A 22,557-nucleotide genomic window follows, 5' to 3' on the forward strand; every position below is an offset into this window, starting at 1 on the left:
TGTTAATAGTGGTTATCTTTGAGTATTGGAATTGTGATATTTGTTTGTTTTATATTCTTGTCTAGATTTCTGAATTTTAGACACGAAACATGTATTGCATATACATATAATATTTAAAAAGCAGTGTGTTTTTACATTAACTTTGAGACAATTTCAGGATGAGTAGAATCTAATCACATACCTCCTAAAGAAAAACAGTTCAAAGCTTTATTAACTTTGTTAGTGGAATCTTATTCCAGAAGAGTAGAAGTTGGCACCTGGAAGCACTCTTGGCACGTTTTCGTATTGAGGAGGGGTTTATTTTGGTAAAGTAACACTACCACTGTAGCCTGATGACTACTGAAGTGGGATCAGATCTCAGGTCACATCAGTTCAGTAGCTCAGCATGTAGCTCAGCTCTCTGAAATTGTGGGCCACACTAAGGGTTTTTAGAAGGTGATCCCTATGTCTTTTCATGCATGTAAATCTGCTTATGGAGACCAAATACGGATCACAGGACACTGGGGATGGTAAAAGTAGTACATTAAGCTAATGTAAAGAAAGTTATTTTGTGCTATGTAAATGCAGGTAAATTTTAAAAGAAATATGTAAAGTTCTGCCAGCATTCTGCTCAATTTAAACAAATCCCCTACTTTCCAATGGAATAATTTCACATCTTATATAGTCTTCATTATTTCATTTCTTAGCAGCTAGTGTTGTTCTAGTTGACGTCAGACATAATACTCATTATGAATACTTTGGGGAATATTCAGTGAGCTACACACTGAAAAGGGATATCTTGTAGGTTTCTATTTAGTAATTTCAGTCATTTTTCCTCAATTTATATTCACTTCATCCTTCTGACAGTTCAAGTTGGTGGCCCTGTTGTCTTTATGTTACCTTTTGCCTAATTGAGGATCATGCCCCTGAATCTTTTCATTTCATTTAATCGTAGCTTTTGAGAGATATTTCAACCCCCTTCATTTTAGATGTGTAAAAACTGAGACCCAGAAAAGTTAGTGAATTGTCCAAGGCTGTAGTTAGTAAACAGATAAACCTTAAGTCTTCTGACTTCTAATTCAGGCTGTAGTATGCTCTATCATGTTCCAGTTATTTTTGAAAATTCTCAAAAATGTTGTCAAGAAAGGCATAGGAGTATAGAAATATGTATGTGTGATGTATGTTTGTTTTTCCTCCCATAAGTATTCCTGAAAAAGAAATATATATATATATATATATATATCTCATGGCAAATTATCCAAATTACCACTGAAAACCTGAAAACTCTGGCACATGAAAGTAGGAATATAGTTCTGAACTTGATTCACAATTCACTTGTGTACCTATTAAGTTCTAGTCAGATTCTCACAACAGATGACCAAATCTGCTCTTTCTATAGTGAGAGAAATAGAGACAATTCTACAATTAGAATTTTGAGATTCTAATGGAAACTGGATAAATGCATGTATGCATTCATACTTAAAATGAAGCATGAAATATATTTGGATTCAAAGATTCCCCTCTCTCAAAAGCTACAACCTTGAAGCCATGAGACCTTATAATTATCATCTCTTGACATAAATATAATGAATCACACCCCAGTAAGAAGTAATTCTTCATATTCTTGCTCTGCTAAGCCTTAAAGTTCTCAAGGGCAAGGGATTACAAAATATCTTCAGAGGACCATTATTTTGGTTGTCTTTTACTAACAGTCCAAGTGCTTTGTGATGACCCCCTTTTCATATATATTTGAGAGAACCCTAAGTGTTTCTGAATCTGAGCAGGCTAATTTGGCCCCCCATATGATAAAATTATTTCTAAATTCATAATTTTTTCCCATTTATCAACCACATGATATATCTCTTCTTTACCTTATGACCTGATGAGTGCAATGACGGAGATATTTCAAATGAAAATTACATTATAATTTAGAAAAACCTTTTAGCTGAAAAGTATTTAAAAATTAGAGAGATACTTTTTAGCACTATTGTGCAAGTATTATATATTAATCACATATTAAGTACATGGATTATTTAATGTGTTCATCATAGTACTGAATATGAACAAGATATGTGAGAGTGAGACTTAAGATACTTTACTTTTAGATTTTCCAAGTGGCAAAGGGCTTTTAGATATTTGGTATCAGAATGGAAAACCTACTAAAAACAAACATATTTCCTTAAGAGTGGTTAGACCCCCTTTTCATTTAGAAAAAGAGTTTGGCCCCCTCTTTCCATAAATTACTATTTTAGAAACTACAGAAGAAAATTTTAAAATAGGATCAATGTTAAAATATTTAAATACTAATTATTTGATTTATTATCATCAGTCATTATAGTAGTACGCTTTATTTTAAAAGGAAGTGGTCAATGATGAAGTCTAACAATTTAAATAAAGTAAGTTTAGGTAAATTTATACCTTTAAAAGGAAAAAAATGGAATCACTTAATTCTTATCACTATATTTCTGATTATGAAAGTATATAGATTGGAGAAAATGTTCTCAAACAGATTATACATTTATCTTTTGCCCCAGAGATGTTATATTATCTGAAGCAGGCAAAAATTAAATAGTGTAAAAGAAGTTGTTTCAAAACTCTTAAATCTTAGTGCCAATATTACAATGAAATAGAGTTTTGTGATAGAGTTTGCTTAACCTGTAAGCTACAGCACAGCAGTTTAACTACAGAGATTTTGAGCATGATGCCAATCTATCAGTAGTTTTTACTGAAGAAGTTTTTTTTGCCCCAGAATTCTGATTTTCAGTGCATGATAGGAGGTAAAAAAGGATCTTTGCACTTCCGTCTTTGGATTTTGGTCACAGTTTTATAAGTTGGTAAGCTTTCTGTAATTGTGTTGTTTTTGTTAGGGAAATACACACACATGTATTACACTTATTGAAATGTTTTAGATAAAATCATTTCATCAAGTGATTTGGGAAAGTTTGAGTATATCAGAGGTGATATAATGTATTATGTGTAAACAAAACTTTCAGGTAAGAAAAAAACCAGTTCAGAAATTAGAATATTCCTTCATTGTGTGTGTGTGTGTGTGTGTGTGTGTGTGTGCGCGCGCGCGCACGCGCACGCGTGCGTGTTTTCCCTCACTTCAGTGGTATTCTTCCCCTTCCTTCCCAAACCTCTTGTGTATTTTCAGTAATAGTGATGTCAGGTTCTTTAAGAGAGCGGATGGAAAGGAAAACAGGAGGGGAGGAGAGGATTGGCTCTTCGGGGAATGATTGGGAGGGAAGGCAGTTGGGGAATTGCTTTCTATGGGTAGCTTATGGGGGAGAGCTCTGCTCTAGGAGAGGCGTCACATCTTCAGGGAGGTTCAGGGGAATAAACGGTCAGGAATGACTCACTTCAGGGAGTCATTGGAATTGAAAGAAACACAGCCATGAAGGAATTCTTTTGGATACTCCTCAAAGGAGACCAGTGAGGGAAGGCAGTGAGCTCCTCTGAGAAAATTCTAGGATAGAAGCAGGGAGTGGGGAGGAGTGAAATCTCTCCACTACTTTTGTTGTTGGCTCCACTTAGGTCCCTGGTGTGAGGAAGGATCTAGAGAGTGGTAGTTACAAATTGGTTGGCTGTGTAAATCTGTTTGCGTTTGTGAATGTTGTTCTGATTTCCTCTTCCTTTTACCATCTTACCTGAGTGTGGGAATGGCTGAAGGCTTTATTGCTATCTGTGTGTTGCATGCTATGTGGATCTTTTAAGGTGTGACCTTATCGAAGTTGGCATCTAAATGCAAAGGAAAATGCTGGGCAAGCTTGTTCTAGTTGTGGTTCCTGTCACCAGACCATAGCAACGTGGAACAATGGATACATTACCTGAATTCACTGGGTGTAGGCAGAGTCCCTGCTTCCATGCTTGTTCTTATCAGTGTTTAAAATAGCACCCAGTACTATGAGTACTATCTATCGAGAGAACACCTCCTTCTCATTCTCTTCTTTTCCCTATGCTTGGTGCATATTTTAAGGGGGAAGGCTTTTGTTTGAGTAGTTAGAAAATGTGGAAAAACAAGATTACAAGGTCGGGGTGAAAGTAGTACAAGATTGGAAGAATGAAACTCTTTTTCTTCACTCGGAGTAAAATGATACTCTTGGCTCAAGGCCAGAGAAACATAGGAGTTAGGATGGTGCGGACAGGCCTGGCAACAAGTTTGTTAAGGAATGGGCTGAGAGAGCTCTATCTCTGCCCCGTGGTTTACTGTTGTATTTGCCTTTTAACTCTTTGTTTTTTTGTCTGTTGGAAGCAGTGGTAGAGAGATTACAATAAGGTTCAAAACCACAGCAAAACAAAACTTTAAAACACCTGTTGGGTAGCCTAAGAGATAGACTAACAGGTTCTGTTTTAACCATGCTGATAATTTTTTTTAATTGATTTGGAATCTTTTATTTTATTTTTAAAATTTTTTAAAATTGAATTTTATTTTTTTTTTGAATTTTGTTTTTTTTTATACAGCAGGTTCTTATTAGTTATCCATTTTATACATATTAGTGTATATATGTCAATCACAATCTCCCAATTCATCACACCACCAAGATAATTTTTTTTTTCTGAGGGTTTTTGCAAGGAATGGAATAGTTAACCCTCTTTTTCTCCTATATTTTACTCCTATACTTCACCTATATTGCAAATAGAATCTGAAGTGTGTGAGAAGTAAAATAAAGGAAACAAAACACAATTTTATGCAGAAAATATATACATATTCTGAATGTGCCCTTTATAGGACATAATTAGCATTCTTTTTATTCAGTACATTTCAAAATATACTATTCTTTTTATAATTTTAACATTTTCCTTATAAATCTGATCACTTTATTTGTAATTATTAAAAAAATTTACAGTGTGTTTTTCTGTAATAATTGTTCTAAGTTATAAAAACATCGTTAGAAATCTATATACACTTTATAATAGTTATTTGTTAAGTTCCCTTCAAATATTGTATTAATTATCCAAAGTTTACAAAACAAACATTTATTGAAGATCAAGTTGTAGTTTTAAGAAGACATTTTCTTTCAGGGAATGAAGGTAACAGTAAGAAAGTTTAAAGAGAGTTCCTACTCTTTCCTTAAAAAAAAAAGCCTATTCATCTTTTGTCCTCATGCACTCCTTCATTTATTCTTTCATTCAATGTACGTTCATCAGGTGCCTGCTAAACTTATACTAAGCCTCTCCTTTTTAGTGTGTTGATTTGATAAATCAGGTTACCTTTTGTAAACGTTAATAAGATACTTTTATAGGCAGTCCAGGCTCTGGAGACAGTCAGGCATAGGTTAAAGTCCAAGTGTCTCTGTTAGCTGTAATAAACATGTATACATGTCTGTCTGTCTATCATCGTTGATCACAGTCTATCATCATTTACTCCAAAAAATTGCTAGCTACTAAGTGACCTTGTGTGAATAAATTAATACCTCTGAATTTCAGTTGATATACCTATATAAGGAGAAGCGATAATACTTACATTTGTTGACTTTGTCAGAATTAGATGAGGTATGTAATGAAGCCTCCTCTATAGTATTTGGAATAGTATAGGAGCTCAGTTACTTATCATTGTTATTGTTTATATTCTCATTAGCATGACTACTCTATGGGCTTGAGCCTCCAATTATTTTCTTGCCTCCATGCTGTCTTACTCTCTTATTTTTCCATTACTGCCTACTCCACAATATTCTAGAGTAAAAAAAAAAAATCTGTTTTCAGCTGTCCTGTTGGTCATACTTGCTTCCATCCTGGTGCCTTCATGCCTGCTGTTGTAGAGTACCAGGAATGCTGAGGAAGCACTGCTGTTTTTTTCTTCCTCTGGTACAGCTGGGAATGTGACAGAAAGAGTGGAATATTTCATTATTAGTAAAATCAACAGTAAATTTTTCTACAAACTCAATATAACTGAGGCCTCCTTCTTTTAAATAATATATATGGCCCTATCAAAACTTTTAGCTCTATGCTGTGGGTCTTTATGTATCCTTTTTGTTAATTTCTGATAATGAGTTATTGGTATCTTAAGAGACTGACATCTTATTTCTGTTTAAAATGCCATAATGCTTTTATGTTGGAAACAAAGAAGAGGTTCAAAAACAACCTCCAGACTTGTCTTGGTGAATTGTGAAGTGCTCTGGTTTATTTTTGTTTGAACTGCATTTTATGGTCAAGTACTGTACTGCACTGTGTATTTTAATTCAGCATTGAAGATTCAATCTGAAAATTTTTTCTTTTTCCACTTTCTCTTTATTCTTCAAGAGCTTATTACCTTTGCTCCAGCTGGAGAAAAGGTGGGCAAACAGATACCTTGACAACTGCTAACCATGTCTTGGCTTTCCTGGGTACAGAAAATAGTAAGTTATTTCTAAGATAGTACATCTGTCCCATCTGAAAGATGCCAGTCACAAATTATAATATAATTGAAAAAATGAAAATCGCCACAACTTTAAAACTATGCATTATATGTGCTTCTATCTTGGTTTTACCAAAAATATGAAAAATCTGTGTAGCAGATGCAGGTTTACAGCCCGGAATTCACTTCCTGTTGGCTTGCATGGTGACAGTGTTCATCTAAGTGCCAGTTTTGAATACTGGTAACTGGTTATGGATCAGTTAGTTACCTGAAATGGTAGGTTTATTTGTTAAGGGAGGAATGACATTATTTCCTGTCCTTTGGACAGAACTAAAGTGAGAATAAAGTGGTAAGAATGTTCCTTTGCACTTTAGGTGTTAATGTACTATCATTTGTGCTACTGATTTGATTGCCACAGCTACTATCATTAGCATCTTGGACCAAACATGGAACAAGCTGTACTCTATTCCATGTATGATGGAATACAGAGACTGATTAAAAGTACTTTCAAAGGCACTGGGGTTTTTTTTTGATAGCTGACTGTGACCTTATACCCTGGGGTCTTAAAGTTACTTTCATTTGCGGATATTAAACATTTTTAATCATTGCTTCTTGAAATGAAATATAAATTTAATTTAGACCTAGGGAAGGCTCTTCTCCATTTGAAACTCATTTGTTTTTGTAACCTCAGAATCATCTTCAGAGTAGGTAGTGTCAGTCACCAGAAAAACCTCAAAGTGAAGAAAGCTAATATAAGTCCTTTTCCTAGGGCATTCTTAAGGCAGATTGGAGTGAAGTTATCTATTCCATTTCATTTCTGATGTCTTTTCTGGACTACTTTAGGTAAGGAAGCTTTTCATTTGACATCTGGAAGAAGAAATGCTCTTTTTTTTTTAACATCTTTATTGGAGTATGATTGCTTTACAATGATGTGTTAGTTTCTGCTTTATAACAAAGTGAATCAGCTATACATATACATATATCCCCATATCTCCTCCCTCTTACGTCTCCCTCCCGTCCTCCCTATCCCACCCCTCTAGATGGTCACAAAGCACCGAGCTGATCTCCCTGTGCTATGCGACTGCTTCCCATTAGCTATCTATTTTACATTTGGTAGTGTATATACGTCCATGCCACTCTCTCACTTCGTCCCAGCTTACCCTTTCCCCTCCCCGTGTCCTCAAGTCCATTCTCTACATCTGCATCTTTATTCCTGTCCTGCCCCTAGGTTCTTCAGAATCATGTTTTTATTTTTTTTTTTAGATTCCATATATATGTGTTAGCAAACGGTGTTTGTTTTTCTCTTTCTGACTTACTTCACTCTGTATGACAGACTCTAAGTCCATCCATCTCTCTAGAAATAACTCAATTTCATTTCTTTTTATGGCTGAGTGATAGTCCATTGTATATATGTGCCACATCTTCTTTACCCATTCATCTGTCGATGGACACTTAGGTTGCTTCCATATCCTGACTATTGTAAATAGAGCTGCAATGAACATTATGGTGCATGACCCTTTTTGAATTATGATTTTCTCAGGGTATATGCCCAGTAGTGGGATTGCTGGGTCATATGGTAGTTCTATTTTTAGTCTTTTAAGGAACCTCCATATTGTTCTCCATAGTGGCTGTATTGATTTACATTTCCACCAACAGTGCAAGAGGGTTCCCTTTTCTCCACACCCTCTCCAGCATTTATTGTTTGCAGATTTTTTGATGATGGCCATTCTGACTGGTATGAGGTGATACCTCATTGTAGTTTTGATTTGCATTTCTCTAATGATTAGTGATGTTGAGCATCCTTTCATGTGTTTGTTGGCAATCTGTACATCTTCTTTGGAGAAATGTCTATTTAGGTCGTCTGCCCATTTTTGGATTGGGTTGTTTGTTTTTTTGATATTGAGCTGCATGAGCTGCTTGTAAATTTTGGAGATTAATCCTTTGTCAGTTGCTTCCTTTGCACATATTTTCTCCCATCCTGAGAGTTGTCTTTTCGTCTTGTTTATGGTTTCCTTTGCTGTGCAAAAGCTTTTAAGTTTCATTAGGTCCCATTTGTTTATTTTTTTCTTTTTAGTTTCCATTTCTCTAGGAGTTGGGTCAAAAAGGATCTTGCTGTGATTTATGTCATAGAGTGTTCTACCTGTGTTTTCCTCTAAGAGTTTTATAGTGTCTGGCCTTACATTTAGGTCTTTAATCCATTTTGAGTTTATTTTTGTGTATGGTGTTAAGGTGTGTTCTAATTTCATTTTTTTTACATGTAGCTGTCCAGTTTTCCCAGCACCACTTATTGAAGAGGCTGTCTTTTCTCCATTGTATATTCTTGCCTCCTTTATCAAAAATAAGTGACCATATGTGCGTGGGTTTATCTCTGGGCTTTCTATCCTGTTCCACTGATCTATATTTCTGTTTTTGTGCCTGTACCACACTGTCTTGATTACTGTATCCTTGTAGTATATTCTGAAGTCCGGGAGGCTGATTCCTCCAGCTCTGTTTTACTTTCTCAAGATTGCTTTGGCTGTTTGGGGTCTTTTGTGTTTCCATACAAATTGTGAAATTTTTTGTTCTAGTTCTGTGAAAAATGCCATTGGTAGTTTGATAGGGATTGCACTGAATCTGTAGGTTGCTTTGGGTAGTAGAGTCATTTTCACAATCTTGATTCTTCCAATCCAAGAACATGGTATATCTCTCCATCTGTTTGTATCACCTTTAATTTCTTTCATCAGTGTCTTATAGTTTTCTGCATACAGGTCTTTTGTCTCCTTAGGTAGGTTTATTCCTAGGTATTTTATTCTTTTTGTTGCAATGGTAAATGGGAGTGTTTCCTTAATTTCACTTTAATATTTTTCATCAGTAGTGTATAGGAATGCAAGAGATTTCTGTGCATTAATTTTGTATCCTGCTACTTTACCAAATTCATTGATTAGCTCTAGTAGTTTTCTGATAGTATCTTTAGGATTCTCTATGTATAGTATCATGACATCTGCAAACAGTGACAGCTTTACTTCTTCTTTTCCGATTTGGATTCCTTTTATTTCTTTTTCTTCTCTGATTGCTGTGGCTAAAACTTCCAAAACTATTTTGAATAATAATGGTGAGAGTGGGCAACCTTGTCTTGTTCCTGATCTTAGAGGAAATGCTTTCAGTTTTTCACCATTGAGAAAGGTGTTGGCTGTGGGTTTGTCATATATGGGCTTTATTATGTTGAGGTAAGTTCCCTCTATGCCTACTTTCTGGAGGGTTTTTATCATAAATGGGTGCTGAATTTTGTCGAAAGAGAAAAGCTGTTTTGGATGGGAGAAATAATGAGTAATGCTGTTTTATTTGTTTATTTATTTATTTTTGGCTGTGCCATGGCATGTGGCATCTTAGTTCCCCTTAGATCGAAACTGCACCTCCAGTGGAAGTGCTGAGTTGTAACCACTGGACCACCAGGGAAGTCCCAGTAATGCTGGTTTAGAGACTACCTCTTACCTTCCTTTCCAATCCCAAGCACTATATAGTGTTTTAAATAACCAGCGTAGGTGCCTCTGTTGCTCAATAGATAGCGCATTGGACTTCTAAATAACCATTGAAAACATTTCATGGTTTCTGAGATTTTTTTTAGAAAGGTATGAAGTGATTTACTGATTAAACCAAACTTTATCATTATAGACACAAGAATGTTCTCTCTCCACCTCTCATTGTTTTATTGTATTATTGTCTTCTTAGGGATAGGGATATAGGAGATTTTGTTTCATTAATAAAGGGATATATGTATCCCTTTATTTTATACACCTATAAAAATATATAAATGTATTTAAATATATTTTAAAAATATATATGTGTATAAAAGGACAGCCCTAGTAAAGTTCAACTTTGTAGGTAGAGCCTATATTGTTATTTGCATTAATGCCAAAACTGGTAAAAGGTTGTGTTGAAACCGTAAAAGAAAAGACAAGGCATAATAAACATTATATATTCTATAAGAAAAACTAAAAATCTTAATATATTATTGACTTTATTGTCTTTATACTGTTGGGGTTTCTCTTTAACTCTATACAGGTACATAGCACTTTTTTTTGGTACTGTCTGGAGTAGCAACAGGTTCTGTTAAAGTCGTCAAGTGTTCCAAAATATATTGTAGCTAGATTAGTGTGAGGGACTTCATTTAATAATTTAAATGTAAACCTGTGAGGTTACTCTTACTGGTTGTTTATCATAGTTTATTTAGTGACGATTCTACAGTATAGGAGTTATTCTATACTGCTCTGTACTAAATCAATATTAAGTTAAAATCCAGTTCCTTCATTCAATAGCCTTTCAAGGTAGTAGATTAAAGATGTGGTTTTTACGAAGGGCTCAAAATGGTATACTGGCTATTTTATTGTTTTTTTTATATCTCATTTGAATTATTGTGGTCCATGTAAATGAAACATCATCAGTAAGAGAAGGATTTTTAGTCTTTAATTTTAGTTGGTTTTATTATAAAACAGTCCCTATCCATTATTCCTAACATCAGATATTCTTTATAACAGTTCTACTTAGTGTGCAGTCTATGGACCAGGAAGTGTTTGTTACTAGTTGGCCTTGAGATAAACATAGAAATTAAGTGTTTAAGACTTTTGGAAAAAATTGACAGAGTAATAAAAATTTGGAGCTTGTATTTTGTATTTTTCAACTTTTACTTTTATTGTATTAAACAAAGGTATTTGTCTGTGACAAATTGGGAATTTTTAAAAAAGGTGATCCTTCACAGGTCCTTTGAGAAGCATTACTTTAGAGGACATAACATATGGAGAGTCACCTATGTGCTCCGTGTCAGTTACCTTGAATGCTATGCATTAAAATATAAACATACCCTAAACCAACCTATATTACTAAGTAGAATACCACATAATTTTTGTAAATGAAACAAAAATGAAAATGAAAGCCAACTCTTCATTGCATCTAAAGGAGCAGAGCTTTTACTATATGCCTGATAAGTATCATTTATTAAGGGCTTACAATGTGCCAAGTACAAGGGGTTTGCTTTATTTCATTTAATGCTATAAAATCACAGTGGGGTGGGTTTCACGTTACCCTCATTTTAAAGATGAGTACTGGGGTGGGGGGGGAGGGATTGTTAAACACATACATTTTGTATGTTAGGATAGGAGATGGTGTTTTCTAATTTATATCCCAGATTTTTAGGACATTCTTTTTTAGCAATGGAGGAAAGAGATTATGTTAGTTTTAGTAGATTTTAATTTTTTATGTGTGTTGTGCTCTAAAATCAGGAGCTAGTTAGAGGTAGAAAAGGAAAACTCAAGCGTTTCCTCCAGTGGTAAGTTGGTACAGCACAGTAAGATGTCTTCATCATACATGTTGATCTCAGAGTCTGTTACTACCAATTATTGATAAATGCAAAATTTTAGGGATAATGTGTTCAGATTATAGTTGATACTGTTCATAAGGGTCCCTCTTCTCAAAAAAATGAGATGGGATTTTTGAAAGGCATCCCAACTCTTCATGTGGACACAGTTACCCAGCTCTCAAGAAACATGTATATAATATTTACATCTCAGAAAGTAATACTTAAAGTATTTTTCTCCTTCTCCAACCTCTTTAGTAATCTATTTTCTCTTTATCTTTGCAAATGAAAAGAAAGAAGGAGTGGAGGGAGGGAGGGAGAGAGGGTGGAAGAGAGGGAGGAAGGGTGACTTTCCGTATGTAGAATCCCCAACCAAATAAGCCTCTGGATCTTCATCAGTGACAGGTAAACTCAGTTGGTTTTCCAGATGCTTTTCCTCCCTAAAACTCTATAATCCAACTAGCTAATATTATATTTTGTTTGTGTCCATTTGGTCATTCTACTACTGATCATTCATGTGTCTATCTGCCTCATCACCTTTGGAGAGTGTTTAAAGATTGAGGATAAAAACTGTCTAGGGCAAGGCTAGAAGGGGTGACTGACTCCTGATTCTCTGCTGCCCTTGAAGGCACTGGATAATGGAGAAACAAGTGCCTGCATGTGTTGGATTTTGTTAGTTGGATCCAGCTGCAGCAAAGAGATGACTGAGGTCACGTCAGTGCCTTGGAAGGCTGGGAAGCTGGAACTAGAGCAGCTGAGCCAATCCCCAGACAAACAGGTTTTAACCAGGATAGAGTGAGAGAGTGCTTTGCTTTGGAGTGATTCTGTCCATATTTTACTCTGTTCATTTTTGTATAGAGTAGATTAGTTGTGAAGACATTTCTTCTTACATAGCAAAAAGTGATTGCTAATTTTTATGTTACTCTTTAAAGTTTTTTTTTTTCTTTAAGATGCAAAGGAAATATTAGTTATGTAATTAAGGTAGTGTGATGGGAAGACTATTTGCGACAACAGCAAGGATGACTGTTGACCATCAGCATCTTGTTCAAGGTTAAATGCGAATTAAATGTGGTGCCTGCCTGAATAATGTGTTTAAATATTTTCAGGTTATGTAACATCAGACTCAAACCCCTTTTAACTCTAGAGTGAGATTTTTCTTACAGTTCCTAAAAGTGACGATTTGGATTCTTAGGATCAGCTTCTTCACTGGCTTCCTTTGCAAGTCACTTTACTCCTCTGTAGCTTATCTCCTTTTGACTTGAGATCAGTGGTTCTTAATTCTGGCTGCACAGTAGAATCATCTGGGAATATTTAAAAAATACTAATGCTTGGCTGCACCCCAGACCAATTTAATCAAAATCTTCAGGGGTGGGTTCAGGCATCTATAATGATCCTTTAATTTCCCTGGATAATTCTGATGCACAGTGAAGGTCTAGAACCACCAATATAGCATGATATAGCTGACCTAACTTCTGGGATTTTCTGAGGTTAATTACTACATGTTAACTGCAAAAATGTATAATTCACAGTGTCTTTCGTTTTTCAATATTGAGTCAGAAAAGTGTCCTTTGATATGATCCTGTACTTTGGCAGATTGTATCTAACATTAATAAGGTATAAAGATACTTGGTGATGTATCATGTAATTATATCATATTTTATCACACATTTAATTAAATGTAAATAATTGATTTGTCAGCAAGTATATACTGATAGAGAGGGAAGGGTGGGAGAGCAAGGAGTGAAGGGAAGGGATTAACATTTATTGAGCATCTCTGTGCTCTATGTGCCAGGTCCAGAATACAATACTCTCTAGTATAAGAATCACTATTTCCCCTTATACACGAAGAAATAAGGATGGGAGAGTTTGTTAATTAAATTTAATTATATCTTATTAAGTCATAGAATCTCATGGATATGATTGCTCCTAAAAGTCACCTAAGTAACTCATGTGCTGCACAGAAAGGCTAAATGTGGAGGTTTCTGGGTACTTGAAAAATATTAAATCAGTTATGAACCTTGGGATTTAAAATATTTGTCAGCAAAAGTAATCGTGATTTAAAAAGTCCTGAGAAAGAGAATTGGTATTATATATATTATACAGTATAACTATTTGCTTAACTGTGCAGAGTTTTATTTTTTTCTTATCTATTTGGTAATTATAGCAGAGATGGAACTTTAATTTTTTAGATATGATTATTCACTAATAAAATGTTTTAAAATGTTGCATGTCAATTTATATTACAAGTCTGATTATTTCCAACTACTGAATATTTCTAGAACCCCCATATTTAACTTGAACATCTAAAATGATTCCACAGTTGTATTAAATTAGCACAATAAACCATCTTATTATAAAGTATACCATCAACCTTGATTTTACTACATATTCAATGTATTATCTCAGTCTTAAAATATAAAGACAATAATAATTCAGCCGTTCAGTGACTGACATTAAGTTGGCAGTTGTCAAAAATTTTTTAATCTTAGGAGTTAATAGCGTGTATGACAGACTCATATTTATAATGTTTTAAAAATTAGAAGAAGAAAAAAAATGTTCATCCCTATTTGTGAGCATGAAATACACATTAAAAAGTGAAATATCATGTTTCACCCATGATATTAAAAAAAGATTAAAATTACTGAGATTATTTTACATTGCTAATGTTGTGTTGGTTTGATTGACAACATTATTGGTAACATTGTAGTTTTCACACAGTACTCATAGGAATATAAATTGGTGCCTCATTTTGGAAGGAAATTTTGTAGTATATATCAGGACACTTATAATGTCCCCACTGGTTTTTGATCTACTAATGCCTCTTTTAATATTCTAATATTAAGAAACTAATCAGAAATACAGACAGAAGTTTATGCATAAATATGGTCACTGAAGCATTATTATTGGAAATTATTTTTGTAAACAATGCTTAGTAAATTATGGTTGCTACATAAAAGGAAGTATTATGCAACATTAGAAAATTATGTGATGATTTTCTTAATGAAATGGGAAATGATTAGACTATTTTAGAGGAGTAAATAATATATAATGCATATTATATATGTATATAATTTACATATAGTCTCAACTCCTTGAAAAGAATAATAATACATAATTTATTTATCTATCCATTTGTGCTCTCAACTCTCTTTGAAAAGAAGCAACAGAAAGAGATATGATAAAATGTTAAAAGTAGGGGTAGATTTGTGGATGCTGGCTTATCTATCTCTGTATATACTGATTTTATATAATGAGAACTTGTTGCTTTGATAATCATAGTTTACATGTAATTATCAGCAGTTTTATTTGGGGGGCCCAGGCTTGAGTCACAATTCTTAGAGATGTTTTTAGATATTCTTAGGTGTTTTTATGGTCAATATTTTGGCAATTAAGTTTGTGAAATTTATATTAAGTTTAGAGTATAATGCTCTCTTGATCAAGTGCCTTGTCCTCACAGAATGGGTGCTGTTTTTTGAAATTTCAGCTATACCTTCTTCTCCAGTACCTTTTCTGGGCAATTCTGGGCATATGTTCCAGGTTATCTTCCCGTAGGCTGCATGATATTTAGTAGTCATTGTAACCCAGAGATGGGTTACTGATGAATATCAGCTGATACTAAGGAGACTGCAAATGGGATTCTTTTACTCCAAGGCATAGTATTTACATTTTACTTTAAATATCTATAATTCTCTCTTTAGTAAATGGAAACAATATCCTTAGATGAGCTAGAAATGCTAAATTAAGAATTTTTCCTGAGTTTTGCTTCTGCTGAAATACATGTTGTAACTTATTTTTATTTAGGTTTAGTGAAACAGCAAAGTGTGCTTCTTAGCCCAAATTGAAATGTCAGACTTTTCCACCATAAGAAACTTCAGCAAAACTAGATAAAAAGCAATCTCAAGGTTATGCTAATTTTAATAAAAAATATTTTTAAAGAATTAATCTTTAAAATGTTTATTGTGTACCATTGAATAATTAAAGAGGTTGTTGTATAATGAAAATGAGTAATATATACATGGTTTTAAATTTTTGACTCCTCAGTGTTTAAAACTGTTTTCATTATCAGATAAATCTTTATTGTTATATATCTCTTCATTGAAGAATAAGTTTCTATATTTTCTCAGCTTATGATATTTTGCTTTATATATGTTCTCTCACAAGATCATTTTATTTAGTCGTACATGTATACATTTCTCATTCATTCATATATCTGTTCATGTAACAAACATTTCTAGAGTGCTGTGTGCTAGATACTTTTCTGCTAGGTCACAGATCTTCCTAAAATATTTCAATTAAATTAGTTGGGTGACTAAATTAGATATAGTTATTTCTGTAATCTTTGAATATGATTTAAGTCAGTGGTTCTCATTTAATTGGTCAAATATCAGTGTATTACTCTGCTCAGGCTGCCATAACAAAATACTTTAGGCTGGGTGGCTTAAACAACAGAAATTTATTTTCTCACATTTCTGGAGGCTGGAAGTCTGAGATCAGGATACCAACATAGTTGGGTCTGTTGGGTCTGGTGGTGGGGGAATTTTCCCAACTTGCCCATAGCGGCCATCTCACTGTGTCATCATGTGGCAGAGAGAGAGGGAGAGGGAGAGGGAAAACCCTCTGGTATCTCTTCTTAAAAGGACACTGACCCCATTATGAAGGCCCCACCCTCATGACCTCATCTAAACCTAATGATCTTACAAAGGCCCCATTTCCAAGTACCATAAAATTGAGGGTTAGAACTTCAACATATGAATTTGGAGGTGGGGGGATACAATTTAGTCCATAGCAATCAGTGTATTTAAATGATGTACCCACATGATTCTGGTGTGCCTCCTGGATTAAGCATCACTGTTTTGAATGAATGTTGGGTTTACTGAATGATTTATTCAGTACTTGTGTAACACCATAATTTTTAATTTAATGGTATATTTTGGTTGATTTTAATTTACTTTATTCTAAAAGCTATTTCTCTATCAATCATTCTTTGTAGTGTTCAGTACTTAAAGAGCTTATCTACAATTATCACATTTATCGTTAGTTTTCCTTACTTTTTCCCAAAGTCTGAAACTTTGAGTTCAGGTCTGAACTTAAGATGAATATTTCTAGCTGTATTTAGGATATTTAGAAATAACTATAAATAACATTTTAAGCTCAAAATACTAAAAACTCAGAATTCTTATATACCACTTCACTCAAATTCTCTTTCCAAAATATCTTATCTGTCATTAGTATAACCCTCTACTCCATATGGTTCTTTAGGCTTGAAATCTTGGAATCACTGATTACTAAATGTTGTTTCTCATACTTAGCCTGTCCTCTAGTTTCTTATTTTTTTCCTGTAAGATTTCTCTTGGTTTGATCCTGACCTTTCTCATCCTACTTCTCCTTGTCTCATTCTAAGCTTTCTTTACCCGGGGCTGACATTCAGCAAGCACTTGCAGGTACAGTTATGCTGGTTGCTAAAATACTAAAATGCTTTTGTGCAGGTTTGATGAATAGCTTTTAGCCCCAAGTTCCATGAGTATCTAGACTCTATCCATGAAGAAAGCTTCATGAGTACCCTGTTGACTAACATGCTATCAGCTAGCCAGCTGACCTGTCTCAGCTTATGCATAGCTCCGTCTTCCTATGAAACTCCTCTCCCAGGCCAGTGGGGGCACAGACTGCCTCAAAAAAGATGGTACCCGTGGTGGCAATGCTGGTAACCTGCCCGCCACTCCTAGCAAATGCCAAGTACCCATGTGGGCTCCTGAAGCTGTGATAGTCCCTTGCCAGTTCTCTCCTGCTGATGCTTGTGGGAACTGCAGCCTCTCTGCAGTGTACCAATGTATGTAATTGTTAGATATCGAGACTATCACTCCAGTCTTTACTTCATAATTATTATGGTAGGTTAGTAGCCTCTTACTGGCCCTTTACCTTTAGCTACTTTTCCCTCTAACATATTCATTATAGGCGGATGACTCTTCCTAATTTCATCAGTCCTCTGACCAAGAGGTGGAAATTAGAACTCAGTTCAAACCCTTTATCAACTGACCTTACCATTTCTGCTTAACTTGTTATTTCATGCCTCTCTTAAAAGAAGTCAGATTGATCTCTTAACACAAGATGTTCTCATTTCCCTTTTTATGTTTCCCTGTGTTCTTTTTCACACCTCAGAAATTCTCTATCTTGTGCTATTTCAAGTCAAACATTTCCTTTAAGTTCTATCTTAGTCCTATCTCAGGTAATTCCTCTTTGAAAGTTTTACTTACTTCTCAGATTTATAATGACCTTCACGTCTTATAATCCGTATCAGCCTACGTCTTATAAAGCATTAATTCCAGAACTAGAACATTAGAGTTCACGTAGTTGATGTTTCTAACTCAGCAATCCTTTCTGCAAAACCTTTGATATGCAATGAAGATGTTTTCCAAGATTGCAAAACTGGTGGTTCTGTTTTTGGGCACTTCTAGTTATTATTTAGTTATTTAATACAGTATTTCCTGCTGTTTGCTATGTTCCAGGCACTGAACTTATTCTCTAGTAATGAACAGAACAAACGTGGCTCTGGCCTTACATCAAAAACATAAGCATACGCAGAAATACCTAATGATGGTTTATGGTAGGTGATATGAAAAAAAAAAGTATAAGAGGCCTGTGAAAAAGAGCATTAGGGCTTTAGTTTATATTAAATATTTAGGAGAGGTGAAATTTTAGCTGAAGAGTAGGTAAGGAGGAGATCCTCACAGAGCAGGGGAGTATATACGTGTGCAAGGCCCTAAGGAGGGAGATAGCGTTTTTGTTCATCAAAGCAATGAAAGAAGGCAGTTGGAACTAGTATTTGTGAGAGAGATGAAGGATGAGACATGTTGTGGCTGGAGAGTTAGGAAGGACCCATATGATAAATACTTTCTTGTAGCTCATGGGAGGAAGTGTGGATTTTTCTCCTAATGCAAACGAGCAGCTATTGAAAGATTTTGAACACTGAGTTGGCAGGATTTGATTTATAGATTTTTTAGGGGGGTTGGTGGTAGCAAGTATTTAAATTTAGAAAGGCTGATTTTCTGTATTACTTAAATGACTTTTTTTAGTTAAATGAATGTAGAGCAAGAACACAGCCATTGTCTTAGAACAGAAAGCTTTCTGACTTCATTAATAAAAGGCCACCACTCCCTGAGAATACAGGTGTGTTCTGCTCTGTAAAGCTGGTGCCTGGGGAGGAGGCGGTCAATTTACATAAGATGCTCAGGGCTTTCTGGAAGAGAAAGAACTAATACCTGGTCTCTGTTGGGATGGAGCTGTGTGGCCCTGACCAAAACCCAGTCTCAGGAAAGGGCAGTGAAAATCGTGATATAAAATTACCTTGAGGAAAAATTTACTTGAGGACAGAAAGGAAGAACACAGGCTGGGGACCAACACTGAGAAGAGCTTTTGAGCTCATGCGGCTGATGCTGGAAAGTCGTGTAGATGTCATCAGGGTAGTTCGTATGCTGAGGAAGAGCAGCCATTATAGTAAGTGTAAATCATGGCTGAGCTGGGCACCAAGTGAAACCAGATCATCAAGCCACTGTGGCTTGGATAGGGAGCCAGGATGATGGATGCCATGACAGATGAGACCAGCATTGATGGGTGATAAAAGACCAGTGGTCTTGAGAGTAGCAAACTGATGAATGCTTCCTATTCCTCCTTGCAGTATGGCATGTAGACTGCACTTCTAGGGCAAGCGAGAGCCCTAGCCTGTTATATTTAAAATAAAAATTTAAGTATGACCATAATCATACCTTGAAATGGTACAGAAGGTCATTTTGGTTACAGTTTATAAAAGATGGCTTAACTTGTTTTTGAGAAAATTGGAAAATGCAAGAGAAGAAATGGGGAAACTAGTGGATATGAGGAAACCAGCAATAATAGTTAAGTAAAATATATTAATTAGAACTAGAGTGATAGCGGTAGAGAGAAGTGAAATATTCTTTCATTAAGATGTCAAATTTTTCCTGCAAGAACTTCATTGCTTCTACATCTTCCATATTTCTACCCTTGAGCTTTCTTATCTACCTTCCCTTGTTCCTTATCTCTTGGTTAAACATCTCTAGTTCCTTCAGTGATTCCTCAGTTAGATGATTTCTGGAATCCAGACTCACCCATTCAGAGGATCAGGTATCCTTGTCAGCTGCGTGTCGTCCACAGGTTTGACAAACATGCTTTGCATATTTCTTTTCAATCAGTTTAAAGTAGCCCCATGGCATACAACTTGAGACTTCTCTTCAAGTTAACATCTTTTCATTAATCAACACTTTTTGGGTGTGGTTGTTCAACCTGTTATGAAAGTACCTAACTCTCATGTTATTTCCTGCATATTTCTCCATTTTGACCTTAAGAATATTGGGAGAGGTTTCTTCAGATGTGTAAGTTCAGGATGAACAAAGTCCACACATTTTAATCTACAAGCGTAATAAGTGAATCAAAATAAAAGTGTTGTTCTTAGTGAACCCATATTGGAACTTTTTAAAAGTTGTTACACAAACATTTGCCTACTAATTTTAATGGGCTCATCATAAGCTTATCTGATTTGCATAATTCATGTCCTTTGCCTTTAAAAGTTATAAAATTACCCCACCTGTGGAGCTTTGACATCTTTCCTCTTCTCTAGAGTCTTTCAAAAGATTTTTGCAGTAGTTTCTTGATCACTTCTGCATTTCCTTGACCTCATCTGAGCTTGTATTAATCTTCTAAGGCTGCTGTAACAAAGTACCGTACCACAAACTGGGTGGCTTAAATAGTGGAAATCTAGTGTTTCAGTCTGCAGGCTAGAAGTCTGAGATCAAAGTATATTAGCAGTGCTGATTCTTTCTGAGGGCTGTGAGACAGAATCTGTTCCATGCCTCTCTCCTAGCTACTGGTGGTTTGCTGGAAATCTTTGGCTTTCCTTGGCTTGTAGATACATCACGCCTATTTTTGCCTTCGTTTTCACATGACATTCTCCCTACATGCACATGTATTCAAATTTCCCCTCTTTCTAAGGATCCTAGTCATATCAATACTTCATCTTAACCAATTACATCTGTAATTTTAAAAAATCTTGAATTTTAAAATTGGTTTATTTCTTGGCGAAAGTGAAGTACGATATAAAACCATTTCATTGTGTAATTCTGTGTATGGCCAGGACATCAAATAAAAGTGTGAATGCCAACGAAAATGAGCCTGGAGCTAGTGACACAAAAGACCATGTTTGTTTACTCTCCATTAGAAAGCTTTAAAAAGAAAAGAAAAAAATTGTACTTCACCTATAGGCAGAATCTAAATGTTACAGATATCACCAGCCCGTGACTTCCACATAGAGACACATAGACTTTAGTGAGCAGATGAAGGTGGCTTGGGGTTCTCAGTGCCAGCCCCACTCGCCTGGTTCGTGGAAATTAACCTTCTTCATAGTGTTCTTAGTTACCAGTTACTTCCAGGAGTCAACTATCACTTCACAGATGTCTGGAAATCATTCTCTCAGCTGCCACTACCATAGACTTCCTGCCATCCCTCCTCTGACTCTCAAAGGTCTACATCCAAAACACAAGAAGTTCATTGACAAAGACCCTTTGCTGTCATGAGGACAAAGCCAGTGCTTATATCAAGGCTGCCATAGGTGGCTTCTGAGATTTGTTTGTTGGAGCCCTCTCCCCAGCTCTGTGCCCTACTGTGTCATCTGGCCTTGAACAAATGCTGCTAGTATCCAGAATATCAGGAAGTGCCTCTTGATTGGTTTCTGGTCATAATCTCTTTTCCAAATTTCATTTCTCATGGAACACAGTTCTATCATTTTTTTTGGCCCTTATTCTTCTACTGTAAGCATTTACTCTCAGGCAAGGAGTCCCATGGGGAACAGATATGAGGCTGTACTTTGGCCTCGATACTTCTCTGTTACTAACCCTTAATTCAGTTTCCTCCCTCTTCTTTCCTTTATAGAATGAAGGTGTTCATGCCCATGAATGGTTATAAACAGAATTGGGGCGAGAGAGTGGAGATTACTTTTTGGCCCCCAGATCTGTCAGCCAAAAATGTTCTATTACATAAATCATTAGATTTACTAAATTAAGATGCATTAGGATTATTCTTGGGAATTATAAAACTTTGCATATTTTGTGTATTTGAGGAACAGTAAGACCAGTGCGGATATAATGGTGTAAATGAGGAGAAGGAAAGTAGGGGGTGATAAATATTTCCAAAAGACCATTCTGGATACTCTGTGGAGAGTGGACCAAGGGAGCAGTAGTGCAAACAAGGTGACCTTAAGGAGGCCTGGGGGAAAGTGATCTATGTGCAAGATGGTGGTGGACCAACTTGAGCAGGAGCAGTGGAGATGGTGAGAAATGTCAGGTGTATTGTGTAAGTAGAAACTTTCAGACTTGCTGATGGATTGGAAGTGGTATGTGGGGGAAAAAGAGGTGTCAGGAGTGACTGCTAGTTTTGACCTAAGCAACCTGGTGAATAGTGATGTCATTTACTGGTACGGGAGGACTGGGAGGAGGGTTGGATTTGGGGACTGAAGTGAAGAGCTCTGTTTTGAACAGGGGAAGTTTGAGATTCATTTCTATGAGACATGAAGATAGAAGCCTTGGCTCTTGAACAAAGGGTCTTATCCAAAGATTTTGCTGCTTACTAATTATAAGATATGCCTGTTATTTAGTTTTTTAAGACATGGTGTCCTCATCTATAAGTGGGGATAATATTACTTATTTGACTGGGTTGTTTTGATGACTACATTAGATAATGTTTGCAGAAGTCTTAGTACAGTGCCTGGAATGTAATTAGTAGATATAAATATCTTCAGTTGTTGTTATTATTTTGGACAAAAGCAATATTATTTTTTAAACTGATTTTAAATATTTTGGAATGAGCTAGGATATGAATGAACAAATAATAATGGGTGTTTATTGCACATATA

The 22,557-nt window shown here is 35.5% G+C and overlaps 1 protein-coding gene across 18 annotated transcripts in view; it reads left to right on the forward strand.

Moving 5' to 3' along the window:
• IKZF2 (IKAROS family zinc finger 2) overlaps positions 1–22,557 on the forward strand; it is a 231,203-nt gene that overhangs the window by 75,170 nt on the left and 133,476 nt on the right. For 2 of the 18 annotated variants that reach the window (XM_082396894.1, XM_082396896.1), the window contains exon 2: positions 6,220–6,314. The exons of the other annotated variants lie outside the window; for them this stretch is intronic. The gene's annotated coding sequence lies outside the window, so the exon portion shown is untranslated. The remainder of the gene's footprint in view (positions 1–6,219; positions 6,315–22,557) is intronic. 18 annotated transcript variants of the gene reach the window in all.

The sequence above is a fragment of the Balaenoptera borealis genome, assembly GCF_965194805.1.
Source record: "Balaenoptera borealis genome assembly, chromosome: 6".
NCBI lineage: Eukaryota > Metazoa > Chordata > Mammalia > Artiodactyla > Balaenopteridae > Balaenoptera > Balaenoptera borealis.